Source organism: Etheostoma spectabile, unplaced genomic scaffold, assembly GCF_008692095.1.
Source record: "Etheostoma spectabile isolate EspeVRDwgs_2016 unplaced genomic scaffold, UIUC_Espe_1.0 scaffold00003116, whole genome shotgun sequence".
NCBI classification, from domain to species: Eukaryota; Metazoa; Chordata; class Actinopteri; order Perciformes; family Percidae; genus Etheostoma; species Etheostoma spectabile.
Window position 1 is genome coordinate 3,517 of NW_022602992.1, and position 27,290 is coordinate 30,806.

At 41.3% G+C, this 27,290-nt stretch overlaps 1 long non-coding RNA gene and 11 other non-coding genes across 12 annotated transcripts; 8 read left to right on the forward strand and 4 right to left on the reverse strand.

Moving 5' to 3' along the window:
- The first annotated feature begins 1,160 nt into the window (after positions 1-1,160).
- trnae-cuc (transfer RNA glutamic acid (anticodon CUC)) lies at positions 1,161-1,232 on the forward strand. Its single transcript has one exon. It is a non-coding gene; the product is annotated as a tRNA-Glu (tRNA).
- A 1,426-nt stretch (positions 1,233-2,658) lies between these two features.
- On the forward strand, positions 2,659-3,970 carry LOC116676355 (uncharacterized). Its single transcript, XR_004328653.1, has 3 exons — positions 2,659-2,723; positions 3,278-3,329; positions 3,872-3,970. It is a non-coding gene; the product is annotated as an uncharacterized LOC116676355 (long non-coding RNA).
- Positions 3,971-5,565: 1,595 nt separating this feature from the next.
- trnan-guu (transfer RNA asparagine (anticodon GUU)) lies at positions 5,566-5,639 on the reverse strand. The gene has a single exon. It is a non-coding gene; the product is annotated as a tRNA-Asn (tRNA).
- A 666-nt stretch (positions 5,640-6,305) lies between these two features.
- Positions 6,306-6,387, reverse strand: trnas-uga (transfer RNA serine (anticodon UGA)). Its single transcript has one exon. It is a non-coding gene; the product is annotated as a tRNA-Ser (tRNA).
- A 363-nt stretch (positions 6,388-6,750) lies between these two features.
- On the forward strand, positions 6,751-6,822 carry trnaq-cug (transfer RNA glutamine (anticodon CUG)). The gene has a single exon. It is a non-coding gene; the product is annotated as a tRNA-Gln (tRNA).
- A 1,491-nt stretch (positions 6,823-8,313) lies between these two features.
- Positions 8,314-8,385, forward strand: trnaq-uug (transfer RNA glutamine (anticodon UUG)). Its single transcript has one exon. It is a non-coding gene; the product is annotated as a tRNA-Gln (tRNA).
- A 2,773-nt stretch (positions 8,386-11,158) lies between these two features.
- Positions 11,159-11,230, forward strand: trnac-gca (transfer RNA cysteine (anticodon GCA)). Its single transcript has one exon. It is a non-coding gene; the product is annotated as a tRNA-Cys (tRNA).
- A 1,858-nt stretch (positions 11,231-13,088) lies between these two features.
- Positions 13,089-13,170, forward strand: trnal-aag (transfer RNA leucine (anticodon AAG)). Its single transcript has one exon. It is a non-coding gene; the product is annotated as a tRNA-Leu (tRNA).
- Positions 13,171-15,047: 1,877 nt separating this feature from the next.
- LOC116676356 (U2 spliceosomal RNA) lies at positions 15,048-15,238 on the forward strand. The gene has a single exon (XR_004328654.1). It is a non-coding gene; the product is annotated as a U2 spliceosomal RNA (small nuclear RNA).
- A 1,990-nt stretch (positions 15,239-17,228) lies between these two features.
- Positions 17,229-17,300, reverse strand: trnae-uuc (transfer RNA glutamic acid (anticodon UUC)). The gene has a single exon. It is a non-coding gene; the product is annotated as a tRNA-Glu (tRNA).
- Positions 17,301-18,665: 1,365 nt separating this feature from the next.
- LOC116676357 (small nucleolar RNA U3) lies at positions 18,666-18,881 on the forward strand. The gene has a single exon (XR_004328655.1). It is a non-coding gene; the product is annotated as a small nucleolar RNA U3 (small nucleolar RNA).
- A 3,300-nt stretch (positions 18,882-22,181) lies between these two features.
- trnae-cuc (transfer RNA glutamic acid (anticodon CUC)) lies at positions 22,182-22,253 on the reverse strand. Its single transcript has one exon. It is a non-coding gene; the product is annotated as a tRNA-Glu (tRNA).
- Positions 22,254-27,290: the final 5,037 nt, after the last annotated feature.

Sequence of the window (27,290 nt, forward strand, 5' to 3'; positions counted from 1 at the left end):
TCCGGGGATTTTAACTGTTCTTGGCAAAATACTAAATGTGTATTGGGTCAGTACTTTGGCCACCAAACATGACGTTTCACAAGAACACAAGGACACAAGTCCATAGAAGAACACAGATTGAGAAACGCCCTGGGAGTCCCTCTGCGGGCAATGAACCTCCTCAGGGCCATCAGAAATGAGTCAGCATCGATGCTGGTGAGGAGATCTAAGTGCACAATCCAGGTGGTGACACACTTCTTCTTGAGACACCACCCCACCTTCACCTGGAACGGCCCAAAACAGTGCATGTCAGTGGATTGAAATGGTGCTTAAATAGGAGCAGGCGGGCTGCCAGTAGGTCGGCCATTTTGGGAGTCACTGGTTTATACCACCGATGACACTCATCGCAAATGTGCTGGTGAGGACAAATGGCCTCACGCCCTCTGAGGATCCAAAATGTGCGCCGTATTTCTGCACACACCCTCTCCGGGCCAGGGTCATAATTTGGGGGAGGCAGTAGCTCAGTCCATAGGGAGTTGGGTTGGGAACCGGAGGGTCACTGGTTCAAATCCCCGTATGGACCCAAAAAGTTGGGAGTGTGGATTGGTGGCTGGAGAGATGCCACTTCACCTCCTGGGCACTGCCAGGTGCCCTTGAGCAAGGCACCGTACCCCCCCGACCGCTCAGGGCGCTGGTTCAGCTGGCAGCCCACTTACTCTGACATCTCTCCATGTATAGTGCATGTATAGGTCCTGAGCATGTGTGTGTATTTCAGGCCTGTGTGTGAGTACTAACAAAAAAAAGTGTGTACACAGAGTGCAGTACAGTAATTTCCCCATTGGGGACTAATAAACAAATTATCTTTATCTTATCTTTATAATCCTTTATCAGAAGTTTGACTGCAGGGTGACTAGGATACCCAGAAGGTGTTTTATTTGCCTGATAACCAATGAAATTAATTAAAAGTGTGCTTCTTTGGCACCACTTAAGGTCTGTGTCTGTCCATCTGCTCCATTTCACTCACTACTGAGTCAGACTTAATGTGTAAACAACTGAACAGAGTACAGTGGAGTATTGTGAACTTTGGATACTTTAAGTGAATGTCGCCTAAAACAATATGAGTCATTCCAGTAAGTGAAAAGAAAACTCACATCTACAAAGATAAATTTGAAAAACATGACTCCCTGATGGTCTAGTGGCTAGGATTCGGCGCTCTCACCGCTGCGGCCCGGGTTCAATTCCCGGTCAGGGAATGGTCAGGTCTTGAGAGACTCAGGTGTGATGTTTGAAAGAATAAGTTCCTGGACTTGATTTTGATTTGTCAAATTCTTCCTCATTAGTTTAAATGAACTGACAACATCAGTTATATGACTTACAGTTCTCAAAGACGCACACAATCTCAACTGGTTATCCTTTAGACAGCTAGTCTCTTTTTCTTTTCTCTCACTTTTGGTCTCTGTCTGGCCTTATGTATTTGCTTGTATTACATCACGTGACCTGCATACCAATGACCGTAAAGATTAATACGTACAGTACATGGTTTTCAGAACTGTACCTTCAGATAAAGGTAAGGCCACTTGGGTTATCTTTGGGCTGCAGAATGATAAACCCTAAAGTTGGCTTACTCCAGGTTATTTAAGCATCAAACGTCCCTGGGTGGACTTGAACCACCATCCTTTCAGTTAACAGCCGACTGCGCTGACCTATTGCGCCACAGAGACTGCTGCGGTCTGTGTTTTTTTGAGCGGGAGCTCCATCTTTAAGCCACAAGCATTTGCTTTATGGCTTTTTGAGGTTGCGCTGCACATGTATGCTTATCAGGCTATTTTCCTGTTACTCAGAAATTGGGGAAGCTGACTCATGCGGGAATGTAGAAGCTGGACGTGCATTGTATTTTTCTTACATGTCAATTGGATTCTGACTTTGAATTCAAATATTTGGCATCCAAGACAATTTGGGAACTGAAGATGTATCAGTCATTGTGCTGGTGGTTTCTTGGTCACAACAACAAGCTTGATCATACAGTTACACGCCATGTATCACAAAACTGTTGGGTGGGGCCTTATGTATTTGCTTGGATTACATCAAGTGACCTGCATACCAGAATCAGAATCAGAATCAGAATCAGAATCAGCTTTATTCGCCAGGTATGAGGACACATACGAGGAATTTTTCTTTGGAGCATTGTTGCTCACACTGTGCTTACACACGAAACACAAAACAACCAAAACAAAAAAATATACACACTAGTCTATACACACAATATATACATACTCTAAACAGAACAATACAGAGGCCGTCAGAGATGGCAAAAGTACTCACTGCCCGTGCTCAAGTAGAAGAACAGATAATTGTGTTAACAAATACTCTGGTAAAAGTAGAAGTACTGATTTAACTTCTTTACTTATGTTGTTTTTACACTTTTGTTTTTGTACAGACTTAACAACTTTTAAGGCTATTGTCACCGTTTTGACAGAGCCCTGCTCCCAGTCTCTATGCTAAGCTAAACTTGCTGCTGGCTGTAGCCCTTATTTTATCATTATCATTACTTTAATCCTGGTTTTAAGTACATCATGTTTGGTGCAGCCCAAGTTAACTTTAGCATTGTATATTAATTGTCCCCATCTCAAAATAAAGTTTTCCAATGGGTATTTGTTCCAGTATGGGAATGTAGGCCATCACTTTGTGCCAGAGTCTCGGCCAGAACATCGGCATGAGGTGGAACAACGTACGCAACTCTGCAGGTAAAAGATAACATGAAACCTTGAGAATGCAGGGGGCGATAGAGAGATCTAATAAACCAGGCGCTTAACTGAATAAATGATCAAAGCAAGATCAATGTGGGAAGGATTGAGAGGAGGAGGGATGGTTTTGAGGGGGGTGTTGGAGAGAGAGTTGGGTGTTGGATCCGTGTCCATCAGTTCTCTTCTGTCATTAGACTCTTCTATTGGGTGACAAGTCACCTGTGTCCAAGAAGGAGGGGGCGGTGGTTAGAACATTGCTGCCACTGAACACTGGGCTCTGACTAATGTTGAAGAGCCATTATGCCTATTATTCAACGTCAGGACAAGAGCTCAGTGCACACACTATAGGCTCTCCATACCTCTGTCACTAGGTGCCAGTTCTATGGAAAGTCTATTCTTCTTTGCTGATCATAACTCTCGCTGCAGCACGTAAAGTGTTATATCTTGGGTTGTAAATGCCAATTAACACATTTTTTTTTTCCTTTACTTTCCTTTCCTTTGAGTCGCCTTTTCCCACTCATCTATGCTCTTCTTCCTCCTTGTCTTCATTACAGGGGACTGCAGGTGCCCAGATGCTTAGCTGGGCTGCATCATGGAAGACACAGGGTAAACATTCACATCATAGCACACTGATGTGAACAACAAAAACAAAACACAACAGACCTGTAAAATTAATCTCTTCTCTGTTTGTTGACAAAATTAAACAGAAAGACTGTTTTCTTGTCACTGCAATTTGTTCTGTTCATTTTGCTTAATTAGACAATTAAACACCGGTAACAGAGGGATGCTTTGACTTTTAATCACAATCTCAATCACAGCTTGTATTTGATGCGTTGAAACATCAGACACCAGCATGCCCACCACCTTGAAAGAATTACAAAATTAATTAAAAGTACACAGAATGTGATTTTTTAATGTGATTTGGCTCTCCTAAACAGAGGGAACCATACAGATTTGAATTATTCATATGAGTAATATCCTACTACAGATGGTAACATTTATGTCAGATTGCAAAGTGGTGGCACAGACACCCACATTCCTTACTGGCAGAAAAGTTTTGAGCAGTTTTTAATTTTTTTGTCATGTCCTGGTCTCGATCTGTGTGTGTGCGTGCGTGTGTGTGTGCGCGCGTGCGTGTGCGAATGCAGATACTATCTACCCAGAAAGTTTTCTCGCTGCAGCGTTGATGAGTACATCCAGTTCTTGCTCCAGGGGGGCGGGAGCTGCCTCTTCAATAAGCCGAACAAGGTGAGGGCCATGTGGGGCCTCTGAGCATCATTCATAGACTAATTAATTATTCTCAAGTCAAATGTTTATTGGAAAACACATACTAACATGAACATAGAAGGGCCATGTCGGGCCTCTGAGCATCACTTATAGACCAAGTAATTATTCTCAAGTCAATCTTTTTATTGGAAAACAGATACTTACATGACCATAGAATATATTTAGTTTTCTCCTTTTAAGAAATGCATATTAGTATCTCCATACTTCCAGCCAACAATCTCCTATATTACTGACACATTTCATCTCTCCTCCATCTGTACAGGCTTAGCAATATACTTAAAGTATAAAGTAAAAGTAGCCTTATGAATGACAAAGCTCCCTGGACCAGACACATGTTACTAGAGAGCACACTGAGAAACTACAGTGGACATGGAGAAAAGACTCTTTATTCTTTATTCTTTATATGCCATTGCCTACATTTTAAATGGCTGTCTGCCAATAGGCCTAAAACATATAAAACATATAGCCTATTTATATTGACAGAGACTGGGACTCCAGGTTAATAAGATTCTGACCGAGTAGCAAGATATGAATTCAAGTGTGATTTTGTGAGAAGTCTGTGTATGTTCCAATTTAATTAGATTAAATTTTGTAATGGTAACTCCAGGAAATTATTTGAAATTTAGTGAGGACTAGATTAGAACTGGATTTAAAGCTAATTGTGGTTTCCAACTTCGGCCCAGGTGTGTCTGTTAAAACACAGACGGAGACAACTTCTCTCTGTTGATTTATTACAATCAATCATCAGTATAAACATGGGGGGGGGGCAGCTCTGCTATGAATGTGTGTGGTAATAAATGAAATAAACAACATTGTAAAGGCTACCATACACAATGTATAGGAATCAATATGCTAGTAAATAATAACAATAAACCAACTACTAATTACATTATCTTAATGAGCAAGGACGTTCAACAATCGCCATTATATCGAATCAACAGCCAGGTGTAACCTAGCCAACAGTAGAAGAACGTAAACAAGCTAACTTTTAAATGTACCAGAACTACAGACCAACACAACAACAGGCTTACATGAACTGACAACATCATTTATATGACTTACAGTTCTCAAAGACGCACACACATTCTCAGCTGGTTATCCTCCAGACAGCTAGTCTCTTTTCTTTTCTCTCATTTTTGTCTCCGTGTGCCGTGCGCGCCTGCTCGTGGTGTGAGGCGGGTGTCCGCGCTATTCTCCGACATGGACTCCAAATCACACCTGATAGACAACCTTTAGTACAAAACTAAAGTAACAAGCCAATTTTGTAAAATGTAGGGAGTAGAAAGTACCGATATTCGAGTAGAAGTAAAAAGTCGCCCAAAAATAAATAGTAAAGTAAAAATACCTGAAAATTCAACTGGAGTACAGTAATGAAGTATTTGTGTTTTGTTAGTTCCCATCTCTGATGACCGTAAAGATTAATATTTACATGGTTTGCAGAACTGTACCTTCTAATAGAGGTAAGGACACTTGGGTTATCTTTGGGCTGCTCTATGGTCTTCTGCAGAAGGATAAATCCCAGAGTTGGCTCACTCCAGATTATTTAAGCAACAAACGTCCCTGGGTGGACTTGAACCACCATCCTTTCGGTTAACAGCCGACTGCGCTGACCTATTGCGCCACAGAGACTGCAACTCCCTGATATTTTATGAGCGGGAGCTCGATCTTTAAGCCACAAGCATTTGCTTTATGGCTTTTTGAGGTTGCGCTTCACAGGTATGCTTATCAGGCTATTTTCCTGTTACTCAGAAATTGGAGAAGCTGCCTCTGTGGTCTTCTGCAGAAGGATAAATCCCAGAGTTGGATCCCTCCAGGGAGCTCGATCTTTAAGTCACAAGCATTTGCTTTATGTGAGCTTTGCTAACTGTGAGAAACTGTCACAAACGCCGATGCAAGGTGATGCAGCGGCGTCTAGAAGCTGAGGAGACAGGCTTAATTGCGGGTGGTGGAACATGTCTATGTCTGTGGATCCTCATGGAGGCAGCTTAATTGATTGTTATGTTCCCTTATTTGTGCGATATAACAGAGATCTAATGTTTTATCAAACCGGGTTGGGAGAGTAACATTTCTGGTTACTTCTTGACAAATACAGCAAGTAACGTCACTCAAAGAAAGTTACTGGCTGGGAACCAAAGCCATATCAACTGCAACACATTTGGGCATTGAGAATGAAAATAAATGCTCAGAGATGCATCAGTGGCTTCCAGTAACTATTTGATATTATAGTATTGTCCATGAAGGTACATCTGCCATTTGTTATAATGAGATGTGTGACCACAATTAAAGAGCGCCTCTCGTTGTTGGCAGGATTCGAACCTGCGAGGGGAGACCCCAATGGATTTCAAGTCCATCGCCTTAACCACTCGGCCACAACAACCTGAAAAGCAGTGTAATACTGATTTGCACTAATATTTACACTGACTCACGAAAAAACACGAGTAAAATTAAAAAACACTGCATAAACTTTGCTACCGTGTGTTTATTTAAATATGGGTAGACTTTACATGTAGGTGTATACTTTACTGCAAATTAAACTGAGATGTCAGGGTTTCAATCTCCACCCCTGAAAAGTGCTGCTTCTAAGCCGGATTACGTCTGGCCATGTCGTAAATAGTAGGGGCGAGGACTCAAAACCGAGAATATATTGGGGCGTGATATTTTAATTGTTGTGATTGTTGTGTGCCTTTAATATCACACATGTAGATATAATGAAAGAAACTGCCTAGCAAACTCTTTCGAAGGTTCCATGGTGTAATGGTTAGCACTCTGGACTCTGAATCCAGCGATCTGAGTTCAAATCTCGGTGGAACCTGTTTTTAAGCCACAGCATAGGTGAAAACATTCAACCTTTCAACTTTCCACATCTAGTTTAAAGTAAGCTTATGTTGGTGGGGGCATGTTGAGGAGTCACCTGGTTGTTAATGTAATCTGAAGGAGCTCCAAATTTGACAGTATTGACTGGAAGTGATAGGCTTTGAGTTGCATGGGGGAAACAAACTTTGTATTCAGTCTCATAATCACCATAAAAATAAGCTATCATTGAAATTTGAACTTGTGTTGCTGCAGTCAGAGTATACAGTGTTCATCCTGAATGGGCCAGTATAGAGCATCAGAATTGCTAATTGATCTATTAGCTTTGGAACCCCCCTTTCCCCACAGCTTTCAACTGTCAGATATGGGTGGGGGAGTGGGCACTGTGTCAAACCCTTTCTGTGTAAAAAACTAAAGAAGTCTCTTGGATGAGAGACAAAACTTCTGCGGAGGACCTTTTACCAAGTCCAATGTCCCTTGGCCTAGTTGTGCACTTTTGGGGTAATAGCATGGATCAAGAACCAAAACGGACACATCTGGACTCATTGTGGGAATTGTACGGCAATATATGACACGTTTAGACCATGAAGACAGTTATCAGTTTATTTCCCATCTGGCAGGTTTATTTGTGGACTCAGTTGGACATTTTGAAGATAATTGCACAATGTTGACCCAATTGTCAGTCTATTTCCCATCTAGCAGGGACATTTCTGGATTCAGGTGGACATTGTTGACAGAAACATTGGTGGATCTTGATTCCCACCATAGGATTTGGCCTGTATTGCACATTCCCTTCACATCACACGCAATGCCATGCCATTGTCAAGCACATTGCCACAATGGTGACTTCCTTCCATGTCTCCATGAACGCCCATATATTTGGACTGACAGTTGAGAAACCTTCCCTTGTTAACTATGACATGGATGACTGAGAACCTACAATAGAGTGACATGTTTAATTCACTATCTTATAATTTTTTAAACAGGTCCTACTGAACATCTGTTGGATCAGTCAGGATGGCCGAGCGGTCCAAGGCGCTGCGTTCAGGTCGCAGTCTCCACTGGAGGCGTGGGTTAAAATCCCACTTCTGACAACTAGTGTTTTCATCTGGAACTAATGTCTGACACATGATATCGCGATTAAAGAATTGATCAGTTCTTTGTATGTAAGAGGACATGAATGTGCCCAAGAAACGCAATTGCAAGTGCAGCGTTTTGTGAGCATCTTTATTGTCAACAGATGTAAAGTTACCATGTGTTTGTACACAGTAGACATATCTACTGCTGTATTCACTGTCTGTGGCAAGTCCTTCAAAACCTGTTCTTGACTTGCTTCTTCCCACATCCTCTGAACGCTTAGCTAACTAAATGACTTAAGTTGGCAAGCAATTGTTGCTTTTTCATCTTCATTGTGACTGTTGTGTGCCTTCAATAGCATACATGTGGATATTATGAAAGAAACTTCCAGGCAAACCCTTGCAACACTTTTAAGGGTTCCATGGTGTAATGGTTAGCACTCTGGACTTTGACTCCAACGATCTGAGTTCAAATCTCAGTGGAACCTGATTTTAAGTTGCATGTATGCATTGGCTTAAGTTAAGTGTAGTATTTTGTTTGTGTTGTAGTATCTTGTTTGTGTTGTAGTATCTATAGAGATTTGTGGTGTAGTATGGAACCATTGTCCTGTCTTTTATGTATTATGAAACTTATTGCCGTCTGTCTTGGCAGGACTCCCTGGAAGAAGAGTTACTGTAGCTCAATGGGATTGTTCCTGGTTAAATAAAGGTTAAATAAAAATAAAATGAATCTGTAATATGTCCAAACATTCCTCTCTTCATTACCGACATACTGGAAGTCGGCCATGTTTAGTTGGATGCTCTCCAGTTATTGCTGTTTGGTAGATTGACATTATATTTTCCTACTTTGGGGACTTTTCATTTCATATTCTTTGTCTGACATTTTCTATTCCCTGTTTGTTTTTTCTGTGACTGCATGTGGTTTTAAATCTGTTGGAGTTTCTTCAGACTAAAGCAAAGACACTGATGATGTCATCCAAAAGAAACATAAAGGACAGCAACCTGTTCCCAGAAGACACTAAAGAATGACGGAGCAGCAGGAAACAGAGCAGCTCAAATAGCAAACAGCTGATTTATTCATCTGACTCGTAGAATAACGCCAATGATTGACTTGTTTTAAATGTCTGGGAATGTGGAACAGCTCCATGCTGACTACCTGAAATAAAACAAGGCCACATGCTGATTATTGGGGACTTGATTTGATGGATTTATTCTTCCTGTTGTGTCTCTGTTTAAACTCCTAATTTAAAGGTAAAGTCAGGGTCCACTAAAGGTTGTGTTGTTGTTGCTGACAGACTCAGATCATTATTCTAAGTGTGTGACAACATTATGGGATGGATCCCTGCAGAGATAGACCTGTTAGTTAAAGAGGAACATCCTTTTAGTTTAGATCCTTTAGTTTCCAACCAGACCAGATCGGTGATTGTAGGAACAGTGGAAAGATGAACCAAGACGGCTTTTCATATATATATTTTCTTTTTCTTTTGACTATAGTTGTGTTTGTTATTAACAGAAATCAACCTGTTGACAAGAAGCTTCTTTTTTCATGTTCAGGAGAAGGCCTGTTTCCAGCCAGACTATGAATTGATTCATGAAATCCCTGTTATTAATATCTAGTCAGTCCCATATGGTCTAGTGCAGGGGTCGGCAACCTTTACCACTCAAAGAGCCATTTGGACCAGTTTCACACAGTAAAGAAAACACTGGGAGCCACAAAACCCTTTTAAAATTTAAAATGAAATAACACTGTATATAACACATTTGTGCTATGTATAAACAAACTAAACTGTGTTACATTTATGAAATCAATGAACGACTGCAGAGAAAATGAAATAACATTTCTGCATGCAACAAATCATTTTTAACTCCGAAAAAAAACAAAAAACGTTGGGTTAACGGTTTGGTAAAATAGGGCTAGCACTGTCAACTTGGCTAAAATGGCAAAACAGGTTCTCAGGGTAAAGGACACACAGGGCAGCGCATCCTTTACCCTGAAGAGCTGTGTTCAGGTGTTCAGGTGCGCTGTCATGTCTACGAGACCCAGCCACTCTGGTTGTTCCCGGCTCGTCCAGTAACGAACGGAACTGACGGGGAATTAAACCTTTCGCCATTAATTTGCTCAGAATCTGAATGACAACATTCATGACTTCTGTGCATTCCGGAGGAAATGTTTGAGCACACAGGTCTTCTTGGTGCAGGATGCAGTGAAAAGTCAGCAACTTCCTGTCCAGCAACTTCTGCAGCAAAGCCACAAAGCCGTTGTGCGCGCCTGTCATACTCGGTGCTCCGTCTGTACCACTGACACCGGGGGGGGGGTTATTCCTCTTGCTCTTAAACAATTCAAGACAGCCTCACAGACCCCCCCCCCCCCATGTTTGGCCTTTAAGTGGTATCAACTGGATCATTTTTACTTGTGGCCCAGTTGAGTTTACATACTGGCAGAACAGCGCAATTTGTTCAATATCACCTTAGTCTTTAGATTCATCACAGGCAGTTGAGGAGGCCACAGGCCACAGCTGAAATGATGTCTTTAATTTGCTGTACAAACTAAAATAAAATACATTTTAATTAAATATTCATTAAGTATTTTTTAAAAGCTGAGCCGCATCAGAGGGATCAAAGAGCCGCATGCGGCTCCGGAACCGCAGGTTGCCAACCCCTGACTTAACTGTACTAAAATGGCCCCCACAGTCACCAGATCTCAGCCCAATAGAGCATCTTTGGGATGTGGTGGAACGGGAGCTTCGTGCCCTGGATGTGCATCCCAAAAATCTCCATTAACTGCAAGATGCTATCCTATCAATATGGGCCAACATTTCTAAAGAATGCTTTCAGCACCTTGTTGAATCATAAAGTTTATAGTAAGGGCATAGAATTGAATATTCCCAGAAATGCTTGTTACTAACCTAGCTCTGGGGAGTCACTCCCCGGAGTCCTCATGTTCTTTTTTCCCCAGCATGTTCCCTTGGATCTGGGAGGCTCCAAAATCATGGTAGCAGCTGTCGCCATGGTCCCGCTACACGTTTTGCGATGCCATGTTCATCTGCTACACTCTGTGGTGCCCTGCTACGTCCTGCTGTGCCTTGTGATGCCGCACAGTGCCCTGCTATGCCATGAACTACTACAAAGAACTTCTACAAACTACTATTTTTTCTAAACCCAACAGGCCCGTCAGACTCCACCTACCAACAAAGGTAACCACATGGTGGAGGCCCAGCCATTGTTTTGATGCACCATAGTCTTATTCCACATAAAGTGTGTGGGGGTATAGCTCAGTGGTAGAGCATTTGACTGCAGATCAAGAGGTCCCCAGTTCAAATCTGGGTGCCCCCTGCAAGAATGTTTGTACCCTATCATATATATGATAGTTCTTGTTGTTGATGATACTTGAAAAAAGCATGCATGTAACTAATGTTGCTTCTTTCCAGAAACCCTTGTGCTTTCTCCCTTGTCAGATTTCCTTGGATTGTGGTGGCACCTGAGTAGTGGATGCAGCTGCTGCCGTGGTCCTGCTAGACGCCCTGCACTATTACTGCTACTATTATTAGTAATAGTTCTTTCTACCTTTACTGCTGCCATAATTACCACCGGTCATCTTTTCAATCCATTCTCTCTCTCTCTCTCTCTCTCTCTCTCTCACCCTCTCCCCCAACTGGTTGTGTCAGATGACTGCCCTCCATGAGCCAGTTTTAGTCTGAGGTTTCTGCCTGTTAAAAAGACATTTTTCCTCGTACAGTGAGGAAAATAAGTATTTGAACACCCTGCTATTTTGCAAGTTCTCCCACTTCTCAAATAAATAGCTGATTTAATAGCTGCTACCAGCTGGTCTAAAGCTGATATAGTTAGCCCAAAGAAACAAGCAAAAAGCTGCTACCAGCCAGGCTACAGCTAATACAGTTAGCTCAAAGAAACAAGCAGAAAGCTGCTACCAGCCAGGCAGGTCCTGCACTTGATATGGCGTTGCTGCACACGCCAGATTGCTCCATGCGCACCTGGTCCTGCAGTGGCAACCCCATGAGGTCCTTCCGGTTTGCCACTCCTAGCTCCTGCAGCCGCCGCTCAATGAGGCTGATGGTGGCCTCCTTTGGTCTGGCCACTCCCCAAACTTTGTCTGCAGCTTGCTGGACCCCTCACTGACGCAGAAGCCACAGTCCACATACAGCAGCAGTGTGGGTGCAATGGCTGACTGGTGATAGAAGCTGGACGTGCGTTGTCTTGTTCTTACATGTCAATTGGATTCTGACTTTGAATTCAAATATTTGGCATCCAAGAAAATTTTGGAACTGATGATGTATCAGTCATTTTTTTGGTGGTTTCTTGGTCACAGCAACAAGCTTGATCATTGACATATAGTTGCACGCCACGTATCACAAAACTGTTGGGGGGGGCCTTATGTATTTGCTTGTATTACATCAAGTGACCTGCATACCAATGGCCGCAAAGATTAATTTTTGCCGAACTGTACTTGCTAATAGAGGTAAGGAAAAAAAGAGTGATGAAAAGAGGAAATAGGGAGAGGAGTGCCGGATCTGTTATTGTTTTTAGGAAGCAGATTTACAGCTATACACTTTGCAAATCAGTGTTTCACCCTGGCCGCCATCTAAAGATGCCATTTGAACCTCCAGAAACTTGCTGGTAAGAAAGCACATGCAGATCCCCCCCCCCGTGGCTGTGATCAGGATGGCTGCAGTATCTAAGTAGTATATGTTTTATGATTGTACTTTTGTTTTTGAATGGTACATGAACATATTTTAAAGAGTAGTTTTATATGCTGTGAATTTTGACAAACTGTTTTGATCACTTGAGGTATTTCCGTGTAGTCTTTCTTCTTTGACAGTTACCTTGCAATCTAAAACTGTATATCCTATTGTCTCTAGAACAATAGTTGGCAGTTGGAGGAGTAATGGCTCTTTACAGTGAATATGCAAAAGAGTTGTTCGCAAGTTCAGCCCAGGTAGATGCTCAGCCCATATTCACACAGACCTAAACCTATTCACTTAATGCTGGTTACAATATTCTAATAATCAACGATGCCAGAGAAAAATGACAAAGAGTGATAACATTTTTTACTGGCATTTTTTTATAAAGTATTGGCTTTTGTCTTGCAAAAGTTTATTTCCAATAACATTAACAAGCATACTGTTAGTTACGGTCCCTGTGCATCTCACAATGCTGTTAATAGTTACATACAGGTAGTGTGGCCGAGTGGTCTAAGGTGCTGGATTAAGGCTCCAGTCTCTCTGGAGGCGTGGGTTCAAATCCCACCACTGCCATCTGCAAATACTACACTGCTGGAAGGCAACCAATGTGATGACTTGTAGTTCAGATGACGGCATTCCTTATGACATAGCTTGGTAAAATACCAAAAGTCATTAGAGGAAACTTGGTAGACTCCTTGCTGACTCTGCTGTTAAAATCTGTACTCTGCCCTGGCTATAATGACCACCCAATCGTAGGTGTTTAATGTGAAATACTCATTCATTGCCAAAATTGACGGGGCGCGTGTCGGCCGTCACGGTATGCTACCTATACCATCCAAAGACTGAGACTGCAGGGATTTGTTATATATCTGCATATGTTTAACGTGTTCATATGTTTCTTTAATTTTCACAATGTTTAAAATCATCAGTTAACCTAGCCATTCTCCATTTCCCCACAGTAATCTCGTAGCTTTCTTGTGCAGACATTTTAACATCTAAAACTACGGTGATTTACATGCTACTGCTGCATTCATCAATCCGTCATTCTGTTTAAAACTATACCATACTTCACAAACATTATCTATTCACAATAACCACGCAATACTCACATCTCCGACAACTATGTGTCTGTTTATTTAGTTTCAAAGTGTAACACAGGTTAAACATTAGTCATTTCAGATTTGTCTTACCGGCATCTTCTCTTTTCTGTTTTAAAAGGAAGTTTGCCGTGCACACCAGGTTTATAAGACGGTAAGACTTCCCGGGTGACAGGAAGTGACCCGTATTTTAAATGATAAAAATTGTAACCCTCAAGATAGCTTGTGGTGTGTTTGAACGTGGTTGATTATATCACCATCTTATCACAACAGCCATGCTTGTGTCCATGCTTGTGTCTTTGTCATGCAAATACTCTGGAAGTCTACTTATTAAGAGTATGCGTTGTTGGAATTTAAAATGTTATATGTGCTTAAACATTGTGGGTGATTGCATTATACATTCAAGTCAAAAGGTAAAAGCATTATTTCAGCATAAATGAAGACATGTTGGTCATGCATTAAGTTTGTTGTCATAAGTATATAGTTTGTTGTTTGTTACATTAAGATGTTTTGCAATACTTCTGTTTTATAAGATAAGATGTTCTGTTACATTTTGTTATAATACAGCTCTACAAATGTGTCAGAAGTTGAATCGATGATGTTCTTCTTCATGGCCCACTGATCTTTTGCTTTGCCAGTCCTGAACTGAGGGTCATAAACTTTAAGTCACATTCCAATTGAAAGATAACGAATAGGCACACACACACACCACTGTGGCCAAGAGACCCCACCCTTTGTGAATAAGACCAGGGGGTCCAGGAGCAGAGAGTCAGACAGATTTGGGGTTGAGCCGTGTTAGGTTGACTCTGTATTTGTCTCTAGGATATCCTATGTAATAAAATGGATTCACACATCCACATCTGAGATTTTGACTACTAATTGAATGAACCCTGAGAATGGAGCAGGATTTAGCTCCAACACAAGATAAAGCCATACAAAAGTGTAGCAAGATTTGCACTTTTGATTGGCAGAAAAACAGCAAGGACAAAATATTGGCCCTGTGACAGTGTGGGAATAGGTGATGACGCCTATGAGTTGAAATTATTTTTGGTGGGCTTTGCTGTTTGGCTAAGCCTTTTGTACATGTGAAAAACAAATATGCTCTCCAAAAGGAAACTCAGATTCTTAAACGTAGCCAAAATGTGACAGCATGGGAATATTGCACGTTGGCAGGAGCTTGACCAATTGGGAAAACCAAAATTGCCGTCTTTAACTAAAACTTTTTGTGCTTCCCCATGAAGCGCTTGGACGGGGGTGCTAAGCAGCAGCTGTTATGTCCATTTAAAATTACTGGACCGTGACAACTGAGAACCGTCCGGGGAGGTCGCATCTGACAGCATAGAGGTGGTGGTCATCGCTTCTCGGCCTTTTGGCTAAGATCAAGTGTAGTATCTGTTCTTATCAGTTTAATATCTGATATGTCCTCTATCAGGGGACAACATATTAAATGGATTTTTAGCAATGAGAGTTGAAAAAGGGGCTTGCTCCGTTCACTCCACGCATCGACCCGGTATTGCAGCATCGCTGGGAACGGTGCACCCATCTTCTGTCTTGTGGAAAAACAATTAACGATGCACATTGAGCTGCCCGTTGCCAAAACTGTCAATGGACCTGAAGAGCAATTGATATGAGTTGATCAAAAATTGTTATATTTATTGCTGATTTGAAAACTATTTACATGACAGCATCGAGCTTCAGATCAATGGTGTTGTCATGGTAACAAACAAACTATATACAGAACGTTTTGCAACAATTAATACAACACATGGGGTTGCAATTATGAAGTAAAATGTAATGAAAAAGAGTTTTCATACTCAATATAACTTTCTTTTTTTAACTTTTTATTTTTTTATGATCAGTGTGATTTTTTTTTTTTTGGTTCTTTTTTATTTTTTTTATTTTCACACCAGGTATATGTGTGTGTGTGTGTGTGTGTGTGTGTGTGTGTGTGTGTGTGTGTGTGTGTGAGTGTGTGTGTGTGTGTGAGTAAGAGAGAGACACAGAGAGAGAGGGGGCGGGGGGGGGGCAGCTGACAGTAAAAAAAAAAAATCTCCGATGGCAGAGACGCAACTGGAGTCGCATTTAAAACAAGCAGCATGTCTGAAACCCACGTTCACCAGAAATCTACTGGTTACTATGTAAGGACTACAAACCCCACGTTCACCAGAATCTACTGGTTACTATGTAAGGACTACAAACCCCACGTTCACCAGAATCTACTGGTTACTATGTAAGGACTACAAACCCACGTTCACCAGAAATCTACTGGTTACTATGTAAGGACTACAAACCCCACGTTCACCAGAAATCTACTGGTTACTATGTAAGGACTACAAACCCCACGTTCACCAGAAATCTACTGGTTACTATGTAAGGACTACAAACCACGTTCACCAGAAATCTACTGGTTACTATGTAAGGACTACAAACCGAAGTTTAAAACAAACCTGAAGCTGAAGAAACCCTAAACGTTAACGGAACAGATCCGCAGACCGAATTGACTGACGGAGCAGGAGAGAGCGAGAGAGAGAGCGAGAGAGAGCGCATTTCTCCATGTTCTGTGTGTTGTTGATTGATCCGAGCGGGTTTGTAGGTGGGGGGGGGCGCTGTGATTATCACAGAACGCTGCGCGGCCAGTTGAGGAGTTTTATTCAATCCGAGCACGGATATTGACTCATATTACTCGATAATACTTGTACTCGGCAAAAGTGCTTTATCCGTACCGGATACTCGTTTCAGCCGGACACTCGGATCACCCCTAGTGTATATGCAGTAATATAAAGAAAGTTGATGTCATAATGAATTGTGATGATGACATAATGAATAGTGATGATGACATAATGAATGGTGATGATGAATCAAAAAGAAAGTTGATGTGTATATGCAGTAATGTAAAAGAAAGTTGATGTGTATATGCACAAATCTAAACCCCACGCATCGACCCGGTATTGCAGCGTCACCGGGAACGGTGCACCCATCTTTGTCTTGTGGAAAAACCATTAACGATGCACGTGAGCTGCCCGTTGCTCAAACTGTCAACGGACCTGAAGAGACATGGCTGGCAGATTTTACCGCCAGAAGTTGTCGCAAAAACTGAATGATCTGGGTTCCTGGTATCAAAACGTTGTTATAATACTTGACAAGATGAAGCCATACAAAATAACATATAATAGTTTGTTTAAAAACAAAATGAACTTAACATTAAACCTGTAAGCTCACTTGAAACTAGATGGGGAAAGTTGATAGGTTGATCTTTTTACCCTTTGCTGTGGCTTAAAACAGGTTTCACTGAGATTTGAACTCAGATCACTGGATTCAAAGTCCAGAGTGCTAACCATTACAAATGGAACCTTTTGGAGTGTTGCAAGGGTTTCAACAATCACAACGCAGATTAAAAAGCAAAAATTACTGGTAATATTTGATTTTAGAGACATATATTAGGTCTATATATAGGGGATAGTTTCATACAGCTCTCATTTAATACAGGACCATTAAATCAGATCTTTCTGCAGACCTTCATTGGCTAAATAGCAATTCCCATACTGGGAGTTGAACCCAGGCCACCTGGGTGAAAACCAGGAATCCTAACCACTAGACCATATGGGACTGGCTACATATTGATAACAGGGATTTCATAAATCAATTCATAGTCTGGCTGGAAATAGGCCTTCTCTTGAACGTGAATGAAGTAGCTTCTTAAGTAAGTTTTATCTTGAAGCTTTTGAGTGTTCTTTAGGTTTTTATCTGCTTTAACTATTACCGACAGCGGGGGCACGGAGCAGAGCAGAGCGGCCATTAGGGAGGAATCCTCCTCCGTGTCCAGCTCCATTTTTAACTGGCGGTAAAAAACTTAACGTCGGAACTTTATGACGAAATAGAAATGTTGACAGGTTGATTTCTGTTAAAACAAACACAACTATAGTTAATAGAAAAAGAAAATATATATATGAAAAGCCGTCTTGGTTCATCTTTCTCCACTGTTCCTACAATCACCACTCTGGTCTGGTTGGAAACTTAAGGATCTAAATAAAGAATTAGGAGTTTAAACAGAGACACAACAGGAGAATAAATCCATCAAATCAAGTCCCAATAATCAGCATGTGGCCTTGTTTTATTTCAGGTAGTCAGCATGGAGCTGTTCCACATTCCCAGACATTTAAAACAAGTCAATCATTGGCGTTATCCTACGAGTCAGATGATAAATCAGCTGTGTTTGCTATTTGAGCTGCTCTGTTTCCTGCTGCTACCGTCATTCTTTAGTGTCCTCTGGAAACAGGTTGCTGTCCTTTATGTCTCTTTTGGATGACATCATCAGTGTCTTTGCTTTAGTCTGAAGAAACTCCAACAGATTTAAAACCACATGCAGTCACAGAAAAAACAAACAGGGAGTAGAAAATGTCAGACAAAGAATATGAAGTGAAAAGTCCCCAAAGTAGGAAAATATAATGTTAATCTACCAAACAACAATAACTGGAGAACATCCAATTAAACATGGCCGACTTCCAGCATGTCAGTAATGAAGAGAGAATGTTTGGACATATTAAGATTAATTTTATTTTTATTTAACCTTTATTTAACCTGGAAAATCCCATTGAGCTACAGTAACTCTCTTCCAGGGAGTCCTGCCAAGACAGGCGGCAATAAGTTTCATAATACATGAAAGACAGGACAATGGTTCCATACTACACCACGAATCTCTATGGATACTACAACCAAACAAGACATTACACTTACTTAATAACCCGCGAACACTAAAAATGACCAAAACTAACTTTTAACAATATTTGGAGATGATATCAAATCTTGAGTGCTTTTTGTGCCCAATATCAACAGTGGTGGTTAACCTGCAACATGGGCTTTAAAGATCTAAATAGATTTTCTCACCTCAGAGTCATCTGAGCACGTAACGATTAGCTTTTGTCCCTCTGAACCCTGAGTGACAATCACTCTGCAGTGAATGAGATGCAGTTCCCCCCCTTACTTTCAGGGATCATTTCTAGAGTTTCTGACTTGAGGAATGTGTTTCTAAAGTGTTTGGTCTCGCTGACCACGATGATGAGTTGTGATATTCCTTTCTGAGCGTGAAGCTGACAGAGAGTAATGATTCACTTTATATGCTCTCTGTCATTGATGATCGTTCTTTGCTTCTTTATGGAGTATTGAGGAAGGGAATATGTTCAGAGTGGTAGTAGCAGATATATGAAAAACTTGCATGTAGAAGGTAATAAAACATGCAAAATTATAGTCAGTCTTGAAGTATGTTTTGTCCATGGTGACAAGGTTACTTTAACGGGTTACACCTACTTTCTTGACATTGTATACTTTATGGCCAGTGTAGAAATGTAAACTGAGTTAAGCCATAATTTCTCTTGATTTCTACCTTGCATTTCCTACTTTGACATGTCAAAAAGGTGCATTGTTTGAAAGCCCATCTCTACCATCCATGTTCCACTCCCACAGGTTTTCCACTTGACTAATCAGATTGGTGGCTTTTACAGGCTCAGCTTGATTGACATGTATTAAAGGGGTGGAACGGTACACTTAAGTCCAGGTGGACGGGATGGCATGTTGTAACGAGTTTGCGTACATACAGCAAATACTTGAAGCCAGGTTACTCTACGAGTGGATACGGGGCGTTGAAGGTGATGTGGAAATCCTGATTGTTCAGTGATTTTTTGGCCCTATTTGTATTTGGATCTAAGGCTGGTTAACCACTATAGGGAGGAGACGTTGGACAGTTTTTTTGTCTCGTTCCAGTGATTGGCATGTCTAGGTGATGGCGTTGGATATATTAGCATGTTGGATGTATTTCCACTCACGTACCAACAACGCCGGCCCACAGTCCTCGTTTTATCCACCACTTTCTCACCTGTACTACTGGAACTGACTGGGAAACCAAAGTTTCCCCGTGGGTCGCCACCACTCGCCGAGGACAGGCTGCTCTTCCTTAGTGCTGCTGGCTCTGACTCATATGAAGGGAAATATGGGCAAAAGGTGAGAGTTTGCAGAACAAAAAAATCTGAACTTATGTGTTAAATTTGCAGTTGTAAAAATAAAATTTGCACTTGCAAAAATATTCACCCACGTGTGATTCTTAATTGATGTCACACAATGAAAAAGAACCGAGAGCTTGTAAAAAAAAATCTGAATTTGTAATATGCACTTGTAGAAAATATTCACACACCGGTATTCTGAATGTGAAGTCCCAGAAATAATATCACAAATGTGTAGATTGATATTTCCATGAACAGAATGTCAGCTGCAAGCGTGTAGTGCAACATTTACTTGTGTACTTTTTTAAAATTCTGGTTCATTTTCCATCACAACCACAACTCAGTGATGACAACCTCTCAAACTAATTAGTACCTGTGGACTGAGTCTGTGGCGCTCTGAGCCAACAGGACGGGGGGGTGGGAAAATCAGGGTTCCATCACCAGATGAGGGACATCTCTGTCTGTCTTTTCATGTAGCATGGAAGCTAACGTTAGCTAACTAGCCAACGGCCGGGCCAACTCACAATCGGACTGAAATTGTTCTTGAAAAATGCTAATAAACAGTAAAAAAAAACTAAAAATAACACTGTAATATATTCTTGTCCTGCCAATGCACCACCTGTCTGTACTTTGTATATCACATTGCACTTTTCTGGTTAGACACAAACGGCATTTCGTTGTCTTTGTACTTGTACTATGCACAATGACAATAAAGTTTAATCTAATCTAATAAAAAAAAAAGATGGATGTCTTTACACAAGAGCAGTACACACAAGTATGCGCCGTTTGGGACGTCATTTTCTCTAACTCCAGTAACTGTGTGTGCTCAGCAACTTCCTATAATTTAACCTCTGAGACCTAAGGTCATTTTCATAGCTCATTGTCCGTCTGCTTTAGTTTTCTATAAAAGCTTGTAAACATCAACCCTGGTGTCTACATTCAAGATATCAACATAATTTCTTCAGAACAAACTGGGCATTTAGAATATTTTGTGCTGCACTGAGGTCACTTGAATGTTAAAAACGGTTGTAGGACCTTAAAGGGAACATGAATCTCCCAGATATGTTTTGATATCACACACAGAGCAGTACGAGCTGACCCGTCTCCTCTAAAACACTTCTCATAAGTCCTGGGAGTCACACTGGGAAGAAATAAACATTAGAACTTATACAACTATGCATTTATTTTCAGCTTAATTTACCCAACAGAACAGCTTCGGAGTCATTGGAATGAGTTGAATCGTGGTCGTCTCGCTCCCCTCTAGCGCCTGTGAGCAGAAACCCCCTTGCAACTTTCAGTCAGCGGTCTGTTGGACAGGGGCTCCTCCAGATTTTCCCAATTTACCTGTACTACCGTTAGGGCTTACCAGGTCTGTCCAGAGTCCTCCGCCACCCCCTGACCTAACGCACCACCAGATGGTGATCAGTTGACCGCTCCGCCCCTCTCTTCCCCTGAGTGTCCAAAACATACGGCCTCAGATCACAACAATTATAAAAATCAATCATTGCTCTTAGACCTAGGGTGCTCTGGTACCACATACACCTATGAGCACCCTGTGTTTGAACATGGTGTTTGTTATGGACAATCCATGACTAGCACAGAAGTCTAACAACAGACAACCACTCTGGTTCAGATCAGGGAGGCCGTTCCTCCCAATCACGCCTCTCCAAGTATCTCCATCATTGCCCACGTGTGCGTTGAAGTCCCCCAGCAGAACTGTGGAGTTATGGAGCCCCATACAGGACTCTATTCAAGGTCTCCAAGAAGGCCAAATACCCCAAACTCTTGTTTGGTGCATATGCACAAACGTGGAAATATAATGTTCCTTAATAAAAATCGATGAGTGGTCCCTGTCCCACATACCCCCCGGCAATAGTTACACAAGCACATCCTCTGTTTCCCCAAGCACTCTTTACCTAATACCCAATAATACATTACACAATCTTTATTTTAAAAAGAATGCTATCCCATTGTTAGTACACGTGAGTGTCACTAGTCTAAAGCCTCCTGTCCACTATCTTGTCGGATCATTTGGATGCAGCCTTGGCCCTTCACCAGGCGAGGTCGCTGTTACTGAAGCTTCTAGTAATGAACCATTTTCAAACCAATTCCTCTAAGTGGTTCATGCTTCACCAAAGCTTCATTTGCCCTTCACTATCAACACTAGTTTCTTGACTTGTAATGCCTTATGTCTACTGTAAAAATCTAAATTGAGTTGTGCCATAATTCATTTTTATTTATACCTTTGGTTTTCCTACTGTGACATTTCAAAATGTCAAAAGGTGCATTGTTTGAAAGCCCATCTCTACACATCCATGTTCCACTCCCACAGGTGGTTTCACACGTGCAGTTGTCCCTTAATTCACAGTTTATTTTTGTAATTTATTGGTGTTTTCTGTATTTAAAAAAAAAAAAACAGAAAAATTCTGTAAAGTTAACATGAAAATGTATGTAAAAGTACAAATTTGCTTTAGAGTGTATCAAGTCCTGACCATTCCCTGACCGGGAATTGAACCCGGGCCACGGCGGTGAGAGCGCCGAATCCTAGCCACTAGACCATCAGGGAGTCACATCTTACAAATTTATCTTTGTAGATGTGAGTTTCCTCTTCACTTACTGGAATGACTCATGTTGTTTTAGGCGAGGAATGGCGCCTGGCTAGAGCTTCAGAAGGCAGGACATGACAGATTACACATCTGTCACATAGTCAGTTTGTAGTCTTAAATACCAAGTCTCTTGCTGTTCCTTGACTAGTTGGCCACCCTGCTTTGCATCGCTCCAGGTAATAGAAAGCAATCTGTTATGCACCTTTGCATTGCACTAAAATGTTAAAATTTGGACCTGAATCCAAATAACATTACTTCCTTGACATTCCCAGACATTGTTTTTTTGGAAAAAAATGTTGGTTAGGGGTTTAGTTATTGTTTGAAAAAAAAAAAATAAAAGAATTGTTATTGAAATGGAGGCAGATGAAGTGTTTATGATCAATGATGTCAACAGGATACATCCGCTGTCGGGGTTTGATTTAAAGGGAATGGAACTCTTTAACACTGTTGGGGTTCTAGCGTTAACTAATGAGGAAGAATTTGACAAATCTAAATCAACCAAAAACAAGTCTAGGAACTTACTCTTTCAAATGTTGCACCTGTATCTGTCAATCCTGACCAGGAACTGAACCAGGCCGCGGCAGTGCGAGCTCCAAATCCTAGCCACTAGACCATCAGGGAGTCCCATCCGTCAAATTTTATTTTTGTAGATGTGATTTTTCTTTGTGTGTAATTTAGCATCTTCTCATCTTTTCTCTCATTACCTCCCTCTTCCCCTTTTTCCTCTTCCCCCCCATGAGACTATTGTTCCCCAGCTTTGACGCAATGGATAATGTGTCTGATTACAGATCAGAAGATTCTAGGTCTGATTCCTGGCTAGCTCGTAGTGCTCTTTGGCGACTAAATCCCTTTTTCGTCATTTCCAACTTTACCCCCAGGACAAACTCTACAAAGAAAATGTACATGTATAAAGAGCCAAATGATGAGTAACTATAATAGCTTTTACAATTGTAATTGTAAAATTGTAAAGCTAGTTCTCTGTAATGCCTCCACATTTTTCCATCCTCTGCTTCATTTTACATTGATAGAAACTGGACAGCTTAGGATAAAGTTCCTGCAGGAGGCCCCACATTTTGGACTACAACAAAGATTTGACTGGCTTTCTGCACATTTGCCAACAAAGATCACCACTGTTTGCATAGAATGGTGTGAGAAAGCCAGGTACTCCCATGCTCTCAACGTAGGGCTAGTGGGGCAATGGTAACGCGTCTGGCTACAGATCACAAGATGTTAGGGTTGACTCCTGGATAATTTGTTCTGTTCTTTAGCTATTAAATTACTTGATCCTCATTTCCAAGTTTACTCCTGTACAAACTGTCTATCACAGTAAATTTACACATATTGGAGCCAAATGATGCGTAAATTCTTTTCATGTGCTAAAACAGCTCTAAATCCTTCAATTTAACTGAGCACAGCTATCATCAAGCTTTCTCTGTTGTCTTTTTAGAATCAGCAGTACTAGATAAACTATCCCTGGAATTGTCAGTTGTTACTCATCAATTAGGGGAACCTAGAACATAGCAGCATATTTGTGGATCCGATTTCCGACTATGCTATCACAACAACGCGGTGATTTTAATACCAAATGGTCGCGATCTTATAGTGCTTGGTACTCTGCGTTGCGGTGGCTGCAGCAACCTCGGTCGGAATCTGGGTCACGGCACCTGTGAGAAGCTACTTCCTGTTGTTTCTTTGAATTACTACATCTTCTGCTTTACTTACATTGATAGAAACTAGACAGCGTGGCCTAAAAGTCCTGCAAGAGTCCCCAAATTTTGGACTGTAACAAACGGTTAACTGGCCTTCTATACACTTGCCAACAAAGATCACCCTGTTTGCATACAATGGTGTGAGAACGTAGCTATTGCTAATGCTGAACGTAAGGCTAGTGGCGCAATGGATAACGTGTCTGATTACGGCTCAGAAGATTCTAGGTTTGACTCCTGGCTAGCTCATACTGTCAACAGTTGATATTTCAGAGTTCCCACTATGCTTTCACAACAACAAGGCCCTACTGCTACCAAGTGGCCGTGATCTTCTAGTGCAGGGGTGGCGAACCTGCGGCTCGTGACCGCATGCGGCTCTTTGCCTGCTCCTGTGAGGCTCTTGCCTTACTGCGTGGCTGGGTTGAAAAAAATAATGAAAAGAAAAACTTAATTTTACATATTTATAAATACATATACTGTGTATATAAGACCCTTTTGCGTTTGGTATCGCGTCGGTCTGTAACATTATAGGACGTAGAACAATTTTCAGTCCGATTGTGATTGAACTATTGGCTAGTTAGCTAACGGTAGCTTCCATGCTACATAAGTAAGCCACACAGAGTTCCAGAGTTCCAAATGCTCCAGTCCTTTCTTTGCATAATACTGGTTCTTAACATGCTTCCACTGGCTCAGATTATGGAAACAACAAAATAAGTACCATAGTTATACGGACAACACACAAATTTGCATAACCTTATCGCCAGGAGACTATAGTCCAATACATAAACTGACTGAGTGCATCAAACAAATTAACGACTGGATGTGCCAGAACTTTCTGAAATTAAATGAAGGAAAACTGAGGTGGTTGTTTTTGGAGCAAAAGAGGAACGATTAAAAGTCTGCGCTAGCTTCAAACAACAATTTAAAAACAACAGACAAAGCCAGAAATCTTGGTGTATCATGGACTCAGACCTGAATTTTAACAGCCACATTAAGACAATTACAAAGTCATACTATCACCTTGAATATATCAGGGTTAAAGGACTTATGTGTCAACAGGATTTGGAAAAACTGGTCCATGCTTTCATCTTCAGCAGACTTGACTACTGTAACGGGGTCTTTACAGCTCTCCCTAAAAATCAATCAGACAGCTGCAGCTGATTCAGAACGCTGAAGGCTGAAGACCTTTCTTTTGATGTTGCCTTTCTTTAAATGGTTGTTAATTTCTTTAATGTTTGATTTTGTATACTGCACTGTAACTTTTATTCTTGTGTTTTATCTATTTTTTTTTTAAACTATTTTTTAACTCTTTTTGTGTAAAGCACTTTAATTGCCCTATGGCTGAAAGGTGCAATACAAATAAAGCTTCCTTGCCTTGCCTTGAATAGGTTATCACTATTAGTGGAAATCGGTATTTCTCTGCTTTTTAGGTTGCCATGGCCGAGTGGTTAAGGCATGGACTTGAAATTCATTGGAACTCCCTCGCAAGTTTGAATCCTGCCGACAAAGAAAGCCATCCTTTAATGGTGGTCACACATCTTCTATGGCAGATGTACCTTCATGGACATATTGTAATACCTCATAGGTACTGGAACCACTGTTGCATCTCTGAGCATTTATTTTCAGTCTCAATGACCAGAGTGTTGCAAGATTTGCAGTGAACGTTATATTGTCCAGCAATGGTGGTATAGTGGTGAGCATAGCTGCCTTCCAAGCAGTTGATATGGCTTTGATTCCAAGCAGGTATTATGGTAGAGTCTTTTAAAAGAGCTGCAAAAGCTATTCATTTGTACTGTAGTATATTTATTGTTTTATGCTCCAGTATTAGGTGGAACCACTTCATTTCAGAAACTGATGCTTTGTTAAACATCACAGACAGAAATAGATACAAAGCATAGCAATTAGCAGAGGATGGTTTCGATCCACGACTCTGGGTTATGGGCCCAGCACGCTTCCGCTGCGCCACTCTGCTCTGGAATTGCTGCCCAGGTCTGTGACTGACATTTGATGGAAGGTGGCAACCAAGGTTCCAACCGCTCACGGGTTGGAAAGTTATTTGGTAGACCTTGCAACTATCTTTTATGTGCTTCCTGATTACTCACACATTGATTATTCACATGTAACACTTGTGATTTTCTTTTTTTTTTTTAAACAGGGCATTGTGAGTACAGATATAAACATCAGTAAGGAGTCTACCAAGTAGCCTCGTATCATTTTAGTTTGGACACCCAGTGAGGCTTACCGCAATGGTTTGGACTGGGTCGACTAGGGTTTCCGGCTGCTCTTGTAATTGTCAGCCCAAACATATGGGCGTTCATGGAGACATGGAAGAAAGTCACTAGGGTGGCAATTTGCTTGACAATGGCAATACATTGCGCGAGATGTTAATGGCATCTTATTGACCTTGTACCCCAATGTGCAAACAGGCTAAATCCCATGGTGGGAATCAAGATCCACCAATGTTTCTGTCCACAATGTCCACCTGAATCAAGAATGTCCCTGCCAAATGGGAATAGACCTGACAATTGGGTCAACATTGTGCAATTATCTTCAAAATGTCCAACTGAGTCCACAAGTATACCTGCCAGATGGGAAATAACTGATCTAAAACGTGTCAAATATTGCCGTACAATGCCCACAGTGTCCGTTTTGGTTCCTGATCCATGCTATTACCCCTAAAGATCACAACTAGGCCAAGGGCAACTGGACTTGGTAAAAGGTTCTCTGCAGAAGTTTTGTCTCTCATCCAAGAGACTTCTTTAGTTGTTTTTTTTTACACAGAAAGGGTTGGACGCAGTGCCTACTCCCCCACCCATATCTGACAATTAGTAGCTGTGGGGAAAGGGGGGTTTCAAAGCTAACAGACCATTCAACAAGCAATTCTGATGCAACTATACTGGCCCATTCAGGATGAGCACTGTATACTCTGACTGCAGCAACACAAGTTCAAATTTCAGTGATAACTAATTTTTATGGTGAATACGAGACTGAATGCAAAGTGATCCTTTTAATGGTAGCAGGGGATTGGGTGGACATGATGATGGCAAACAGAGGTATCTCTGCAACAACAAGGTGCTGCTGGGATTTGAACCAGGATCTCCTGTTTACTAGACAGGCACTTTAACCAACTAAGCCACAGCACCTCCATTAGCAGGTGTAATGTTAATTCTCAATTTCTCTTTGCCTTGAATAGCTAAACATGCAGTGTACTGATTGGCAGTATTGGGAGTAACGTGTTACAAAAGTAACCACAATAAAGTAATGTATTCCTTTTTGCTTTAACACAGTAAT